The sequence below is a fragment of the Camelus dromedarius genome, chromosome 4 (genome assembly GCF_036321535.1).
Source record: "Camelus dromedarius isolate mCamDro1 chromosome 4, mCamDro1.pat, whole genome shotgun sequence".
NCBI classification, from domain to species: Eukaryota; Metazoa; Chordata; class Mammalia; order Artiodactyla; family Camelidae; genus Camelus; species Camelus dromedarius.
In genome coordinates this window covers 36,313,503-36,322,357 of record NC_087439.1, presented here as the reverse complement: position 1 = coordinate 36,322,357, position 8,855 = coordinate 36,313,503, and the positions used below count along the sequence as shown (strand labels likewise).

The 8,855-nt window shown below is 44.1% G+C and overlaps 1 long non-coding RNA gene across 1 annotated transcript; it reads left to right on the top strand.

Annotated features, from left to right (window-relative positions):
- The first annotated feature begins 1,334 nt into the window (after positions 1-1,334).
- LOC116153022 (uncharacterized) lies at positions 1,335-8,328 on the top strand. The gene is made up of 3 exons (XR_004136684.2): positions 1,335-1,562; positions 2,291-2,407; positions 7,854-8,328. It is a non-coding gene; the product is annotated as an uncharacterized LOC116153022 (long non-coding RNA).
- The last annotated feature ends 527 nt before the right edge of the window (positions 8,329-8,855 follow it).

Sequence of the window (8,855 nt, the reverse complement as noted above, 5' to 3'; positions counted from 1 at the left end):
CGTCTCAAGAAAAGTTCTTGAAATTCTAATATTAAATTATAACGAGTTCCCAGTCCACTCATTCATATATTTACAAGTACAAAAAAAAAAAAAACCCACAAAGTTATGGAAAATTAACCAGTTATAAAACATCACATTTATGGTTGCAACAGCTCTAAATTTTGTCCTTAAAATTCCCACCATAGAGACAGTTTTGGTTTCCAGTAGCTACAGAGGAAGAATGTCTAGGAGAAATACTGAATGCTTTCCTGGATTTGATGGAGTATCAAGAACAGAGGGCTGTAGTCTGTGGACCACAAAGTATCCCAGGCCATTTAAAAAGGTGATTTATTCCAGCAACAATCCCACGTAATAGTTTCACACTTGGTGCTTATTAATACTCATTACAGAGTATTTCCCTTAGCTCCATTAAGCTTTAATCTCAGCTGTTTTCTGGCACATTAACAATATGGCAGCCCACCAAAGGCGGGCTGGTCACAGACTTAATGTTATGCACAAAATAATTTGGCCAATGAATTGGATGGACTAGAAAACTGGAGCAGGATCCCATTCTACTCAGAAGATTCCAAGGGGCTGTGGCATCTCAAAGTGTGACGGCCTTGTCCTCTTTGCAGAATGGATGGCTCAGAGAAGTGTTAGGCTGAGAGCCTCCAAAGAAGAGGCCTCTCCAGTCTTGGAACTGACATAGGATAGGAGGCCATGCTTGTGCCTTGGCACTCCCCCTCTGCTCCCTCCCAGGCAGAGGCTAGCTTGGGAGGCATCGAGAGGCAGCACCCCTTTTTCCACAGGCTTCCCTTAGCTCTGTTCAGGGCTGTCCAGGGCCAAACTGTGGAGAAGGCCACCCCATCTCTGGCGCCTCTCCTTCCACTTGTTTGCCTTCCCCTGATGCTAGGTCGTCCAAGGCCACTCAGCGTTGTTTGCTCCACAGGCCAGCCTTGATTGGTCAATGCTTTATGCTTCAGACTTTCCATTTTCTCTGCCCCCATAAAAATATACCCTCCAGTGTCCCTCTGAGACCTCTCAGCTAATATCACAATACTGCTAATAGGTCCAGAAAGAATCAACAAGAGTCTCTTTAATGGTAGCAATTAGGTGTGTCAGGCTTCTAGATTTCCCTGCAAGTTCCAAGTTAGGTGATCTGACAGAAAGATAATTTGGGCAAGCCTTTGGCAATTTCCACTGGCCACCTACTCCACCCACACGGAGGGTAAATCACAGATGTAAATGCCTGTTTGGTTAATTATTAATGTGATTAATGGTTACTGATTGCTCAAACTCAAGGTCATAAATGCTTTGCATCTATTTTGCTAAATGTCTTGCTAAATAGATGCTTGTTGGCTGAAATAGTCTTTGGCTAGAATTTGTCCAAAGATTTTTCTCTCTCTTAAATTACATGGACAGGTGGGACACCAATATTCCAGTAAAGACTGAGCAGTAATTCCAGAGGAAGAGGAGGAACTATGGACGGGTGTATGGAGGGCAGAATTGAGAGCAAGGACATCTGAGGCTCTAGCCCAGGTTTGTCAGCACACCTGAGATGGTGGCAAGATTTGGAAAAGGAGGTGAGTCACTGTTGGAGTCTATCATAGAAAAGGGTGGGAAAGTCCCAAGTCTAGTCATGCCAAACAAAACAATTGGCTGAGACCAGCTCAGTCAGTGTCTAATGGTTCAGACCATTCATAGGAGCTAATCCTTTTCTAGAGGGTCTTGGATTTCTCCAGCTCCTTTCACAGGTCCTGCCAGGTTGTCAGTCCTATACTGTGTAGGTCCTGCCTGCTCACATGGTACAAAGCATAGGACACTTTGCCTGCTGTATCTGCTGCCTGTAGGGTATAACTGGTGACTGGCACGTGCCACTTCGTACTAAATTCTGCCTTTCTCACTGAACTATCTATTGAGGGCCGGGACGCAGTTTTGGTACTCTAGGGTCAGCTCCAGATGCCACACACAATTGAAAGCTAAAATGGTGGCCACTGATGGTGTTCGGCTAATTGCCTGGACCACAGAGAGCAGGAGAACAAGGAGCAGACTTGGAGTGGATCTCGGTTTTCTTGATTGGTCACCTCTAACTCTGGGCCACACTCAATCTCTCTGGGCCTCAGTTTCTGCATTTATAACTTGGAGGCTTGATGATCCTGCCTGCCTCCTATGGTTCTTGGCAAGATCAAATCAGATTATGCTCATAAAAGTACATGGCCAACTCCAAAACACTATACAAATGAGGTGCATATATGCATATTTGTAACTATATGAAAATTTTTCATTTTAACTTTTCTTTACCAAAATATAGTTACAGTAAGTACTTATTTGAAAAGAACTTTCTGATAAGTCTGCTTGGGGAAGAAGTTGAAATTCCAAAGACTTCAGTATTTTAGAGAACGGAGTGAAAACACATACTCTACCTAAGGTAAGTCGTGTTTTGTTTGCTTGTCTTGTTTTGCACAGGGAGGGAGAAAACAGAGTGAAGAGGCGAGAGATGAAACAAAAAGATGAGAAATTACCATCTCTAGGTTCTATTTCTAAGTCCATTTGGGCTAGACTCCTTCCACTAAGAACTCTTAAAAACAAAACATGAGCAGTAAATTCTGCCCTCTGAAGCTCACCGTCACCCTTGGAACGCTGTCTGCCAGGACAGGGAAACAGGCCTTCTACTTGCTCTGTACAGAGCATGTTAGCATGCTTGAGGAGTTTTACATGACGGTAATAGTGAGTGTTGTTAAAACAAGAAGTCAGGATGGGCCTGTGAGGTTAAAATGAGGAGGGACGAGGTCAGTCAAAGATGGCCCGGCCGGAGCCAGCCAAGCAGAGGCTGCCGTGGGTACTGGCTGTGGTTCAGGGAGACCAGGGGAGGTGCCAGCTGCCACGAGACAAGGAGCGTAAGGCTCAAGATGGAAAATCATGAACCAGGTGATACCATCAGGGAAACTTAACAACTGATGTCATAGCCAGAAAAATTAGCCAAGTTCTGGAAGTAGAAACAGATGTACTTGAACATGGATCAGTGTGCCTTGAACTTACTGCTGCTCTTTGTGGCCTAAGAACAGTCTTAAAAATTACTGTAAAAAACTATTATTATTTTATTATAATTATTGACAATTTAAAATTTATCATTTTAGCCATCTTCAAGTATATAGTCTATTTGCATTAAGTATACCCGTATTGTCGTGCAACTGTCATCACCATCCATCTCCAGAACTTGTTCATCTTCTCAGACTAAAACCTGATATCCATTAAACACAAACTCCCCACTCCCTCCTTGCCCCAGGCCCTGGCCACCACACCCTCAACTTCTGCCAGTATGAACTTGACTACTTTAGCTATCTCATATAAATGGAATCATGCAATATTTATCTTTTTGTGACTGGTTTGTTTCACTTAGCGTAATGTCCTCAAGGCTCATTCATGTTGTAGTATGTGTCAGAATTTCCTTTCTTCTTCAGCTGATTAACATCCCATCGTATGCACGTAACACACTTTGTTTATCCAATCAACAACTTGGATTGTTCCTGCGTTTTGGTTATTCTGACTAATGCTGCCACAAACATGGGTATACAAATATCTGCTGGATTTCCACTTTCACTTCTTCTGGGTATAAATTCAGAAGTGGAATTACTGGACCATAATTGGTAACTGTATGTTTAATTTTTTGAGGAATCACCTACCGTTTTTCACAGTGGGTGCACCATTTTCTATTCCAACAATGCACATGGTTTCCATTATCTCCACATCCTCATAACAGTCTTTTAAATGTGGCATGGGTTAGAACAGCTGCCAGGTTACCCACGGCAGTGATCTCATTTTTGATGGTGCATGTATCCTACAAAGATTTTCTGTAATTTTACCTTTGGGTGCAGGTGATTTGAATTGTGGTCACTGCACTGCAGCAGTTGATCTTGTTTCTTGGTGGTCTGCTCTCTCCTTTCTTGGTTATACCTCTGAATGGTGGCTTTGTGGCCAGATATAACTCAGTCCTGTTCCCAGAGAAAGGAGTGGAATTCCTACTGGATGAGAATCTCTAAGCTCTCTTTAGAAGGGTGTTATTTTCACTTCACTCCAGACTGTGTTTGCAGCAGACCTTGGGTCCAGGCAACATAAACTACTCATAAAGCCCTTCTGTTACCTGAACCTGGCATAGGAATTTGCTGGTTTTAAGGAAATATGTACACAAAGATAGAACAGTTTAAAAAAGAGAGAGAGAGTGGAGAATGAGGACACTGTAGGTTGCAGTGGTGGGAGCAGTCGGGCCAGCCCTTTGATGGGTGGAGGTGATGATGAGGCGAGGGGGCAAAGAGGAAGCCTCTCAGGCTCCCTTCCTAACAGTCCCCCCCGCCCCACCGCCTTGGGCAGGTGGGGTTCTTGCAGCAGAGCTGTTGTCGCAGGATGTAAAGGAATTACCTTTCCTGTTTGGGCTGCCTATCACTGATGTTGACATTTTCAATTTCCTAATATTTAAAGAGCATCCAAAATTAATAGAGAGGACAGGCATACCTCGGTTTACTGTACTTCACAGATACTGCACTTTTTCACAAATGGCAGGTTTGTGGCAACCCTGCACTGAGCAAGTCTATAGGCGCCATTTTCCCAACAATTGCTCACTTCCTGTCTCTGTGTCACATTTTGGTAATTCTTGCAATATTTCAAACTTTTCAATATTATTATATTTGTCATGGTGATCTATGATCTGTGATCTTTGATATTACTATTGTAACTGTTTTTTGTTCTGTACATTTAAATTAAGGTATGTACATTGTTTTTTGACATAACCTTATTGCACACTTAATAGACTACAGAGTAGCAGAAGTTAACTTTTACATGTACTGAGAAACCAAAAAACTCATGTGACTCGCTTTATTGCTGTGGTCTGGAACCAAACCCGCAGTATCTCCAAAGAATGCCTGTTCATTGTTTTCCATTAAAACAATGGATTTTTATGTTTTTATGATTTTTATGTTTAATTTTTCTTAATTTCTTAATTCCCCAAATGAGAATTAAAAAAAAAAAATCTCTGCCTTTATGAAGTATTTCCTGAGCTAGTTATTCCTGATTCTTCCTGGTTTCTTCTGACTTTTCTAAGGAGGCTCTCAGGATTTATGCTCCCAGGAGCCTTTCCCCAGGCTGGCAGGAAGGGTACCTCAACTAGTCAGGAATCCAGCTCTTGCCAAGGGAAAGGAGTCAGCCCAGAACATGCACCCACCTGCCTTCAAGTCAGGGACAAGCCAGCTTTAGACTTGATCACTGACCTGGTTATGAACTTCATGTTAGCTTAGGTTGGGGATGATAAACTTGGGTTAGTCTGGGCAGAGAGTGTCAAATTCCCCATGAACCTGCTGTAAGTAATCCAGTGCCTGGTCTTGTTTCACAAGTGTCCGTGCAGCCAGTGACCCCCATGTTTACCACTGTGGTAACTCCCTTCTCCTACACATGCTCCCTAGACAAGTTCTTACCTGACCTGGGAGAGATGAAGGGAGACTGGCAGGCAGGGATTTTAGGGACAGGAAGCTGCCTTCTCGTTCAGCCAGTCATCAGAAACCTGTCCTGACTTGGTTAAGACCATCTACATGAAACCATGATATTCAGTGATGCATGCTCACACACACGCCTTGGAAATCTATTAAACATTGGGCTGTCCTTCTAGAATTGATTTTTTTTTTGTGGGGAGGGGTAATTAGGTTCATTCATTTATTTATTTTTGATGGAGATACTGGGGATTGAACCCAAGACCTCCTGCATGCTAGGCACAGACCCTACCACTGAGCTATACCCTCCCCCTCTTCTAGAATTGATTTAAATGTTCAATGCTTCTCGAAAAAAGTTTTACTTGAAAATTAATTTTTTTGAAAACAGCAAACTATATGGAGGCTAAAAAGGCAGAGCTCTGAATTCCCCCTTCCTCATCCTAGCTTCCAGGGTTGGCTGTACATCCTCTCAGGCGTATTCTAGACACACACACACACACACACACACACACACACAAACTTCGGTCATACTATAGTACAGTGATACAACCTACTTTATAGCAGAGATATCTTTCCATGTCAATTCATTTTTTTTTAAAGGAAAAGATACAACAATAAGAAAAGTAATCTTTCAGATAGGTTCATATTCCAACCTGGTTCTGAAGCTCAGCTGAACCAGAGGGCTTGGCTGAGAATCCCTGGTACAACCAGCCCTGGGCTGTTGGCTCTCACCGTGCCTGCCCCCTGCGCTCAGGTGTGTGTCCACCACAAGGACCGGGCATCCGGTCAAGCACCCATGGAGGTGCAGGGAGGGGCTCCGGGAGAGGGAGAGTGAGTGTGTGGCCAGTTTGGCAGGAAAATGGGAAGATGCAAAGGCGTCTGGGCTCCGTGGTCATCCAAGGATTGGCATGAGGACTTCAAACATTGTCTGGTTCCGCGGATTCTGGTGCTGTTTCTCATGCGTGGTCCAACATCGGCTGCTGCCAGAATCTCCAGAAGCTTACGGTTGGTTGGTTTGTGGCCCAGACATGCTGAGGGAGTCAGATTTCTGGAGTCTTCAGTTTTATGGGGGTGTGGGGCCTAGGGGAGCTTTGTTGTTCATGAGTATGACACATTCCTTTGGAGAATCACAATTTGAACAACTTCTGGCATTCCAGAGGCTAATTCCCTCGACTAGCACCTCTCTTGATGCACTCTCGTGATGATAACTTCCAGGCCCTCTCATCTTTTGCCCTGTCCTCTTTCTTGAGCTCCTGGTCTGTTAAGCCAACTTCCTTCCAGAAAATTCACTCTGCATTCCCAGGCCCCCATCTAATATGTTCAAAGCAAGGCCAATATTTTTACCTGAAAACCTCTGTCTAGTTCTTAATTCCCACTGGTCTGGTCACCCAAGGGAGAAACCACTTTAATCATTCTTAATTCCTTCCTTTTTTCCTAATTGTTTGATAAGTCCTATTGATTCTAACTCAAAAATGTCTTTCAAAATTGCTCCCTTTTTCCCTAGTCCCACTGCTTCTGCCTCCACTGAGTCTGTCATTGTCTCTGTTTCAATAAATATTAACTGCTACCATGTACCAGAACCGTTTCTGCCATCCAGGGGTTCATGGTTTAATGATCCTATTTAACCTACAGAGGGATGTTTCTAAATTACAAATCTGCTCATAGCTCTTCTCTGCTCAACGATCCACACTGGCTCTGTGTTGCCTCGAGATGAGATCCGATTCTATGGCTGCACAAGGTCTTTTCACAACGTCCTTGAACCCATCTCTACGGTCTCACCTCTCACCATCCCCTCAACCAGGGGACCCACAGGTGTTTCACAGATCCTTGTTTTTACACATGCTCATTTCTCATTCTCCATTTCAAACGCTTGGGACATCCTCACTTTTTGAGGTTCTGCTCAAATGTTAACTCCTTTGTCAAGCCTTCCTCTGTTCTTGGGTCTCTTGCACAGTTTCTCCCTCTGTCTTCTGCATTCACCTGCAGTTTTTCTCAGAGCTCCATGACAGAACCTAGCACTTTTAGTGCATGATTTCCTCCCATCTTTGAATCTCTATCAGTCTGGATTCCAGACTGTCAGCAACTTGAAGGCAGAGGCTATGCCTTCTTCACCTTGGTATCCCTGGCTCTCCACTTGATGCCTGGTGCACATGAAATATGTAGACACTAGATTGGACTCTGGACTCAATATTGCCTTATGGCAAACAGGGTTTGTGAGGGGAACTATGCTAATATACCTAAATGTATTGGGTGCAGAAACCCATCTCTACCAAGTTCAAGCACAAGTTGGCTTATAGAATTGGTAACTCCAATGGTACAGCTGGTTGGGGTGGGGTGGGGTGCCCAAACAATGCTGTCAGGGGTCTCTCACCATCTCATCTCCCATTTTCTTTGCAGGTTGGCCTCATTTTTTCCCTGCTGATGCAAGGAGGCTCTAAGCCTATTTCCTTACAGCTTATGATCCAAAGGAAAGAGACCTTCTCTATCTTGGCATCCACATATCAGATCTCAAGGGAGGCTGCTTGGACCTGTTTGGTCATATGCATATGAGTCGACCAGTCATAGTGGACAGACAGACGAGGTACCAGGACTGGCCAGCCCTGGGCCCTGTGTCCACCCCTGTGGACAGGCAGCTGATGGAGCTCCATGAATGACCAGCACTGTGGGAACCACAGGGGAGGTGCTAGTTCTCGAGCAGGAAAAGGAGCGCTGGGCAGATAAAATCATCAGATGTCCACTCCAGTTGCATGTTTTTGGCATAAAAAGCCATTTCAACTAATTTGTTTGTTAGCTCTCAGTATAGCTGAGGTTCATGAGTGCTACAATTTTTTTGTATCAAAAGCAGCATACAGTTTTAAGCCAATGCTTCTCAAACTGCAATTTGCTCATGAATGAACCTGTTAAATGCAGGTTCTCATTCAGCCAGTCTGGGGTGGGATGTGGGATTCTTCATGTCTTACAAGATTATACTAGTCTCCTCGGGCTGCCATAAAAACCGCAGATTGGGTGACTTAAACTACAGAAATTAGTTTTCTCACAGTTCTGGAGACTGGAAGTCCAAGATCAAGTCTGGCTTCTGGAGAAGACTCTCTTCCCGGCTTGCAGATGGCTCCTTCTTGCTGTGTCCTCACATGGCCTTTCCTCTGTGCATGAGCGGACAGAGTGAGACCTCTCCTGTCTCTTCCTCTTTTTATAAGGACACCAGTGCTGTTGGATTAGAGGCCCGCCCTCATGACCTTATTTAACCTTAATTACCTCCTTAAAGGCTCTATCTCCAAATATAGTTACATTGGGGATTAGGGCTTTAATATATGAATTTGATGTGTGTGGGGGGTATGACTCAGTCCATAACAAAACTTAGAGCTGAGTCTGGGTCCTGCAGCATCAGCACCACCTGCC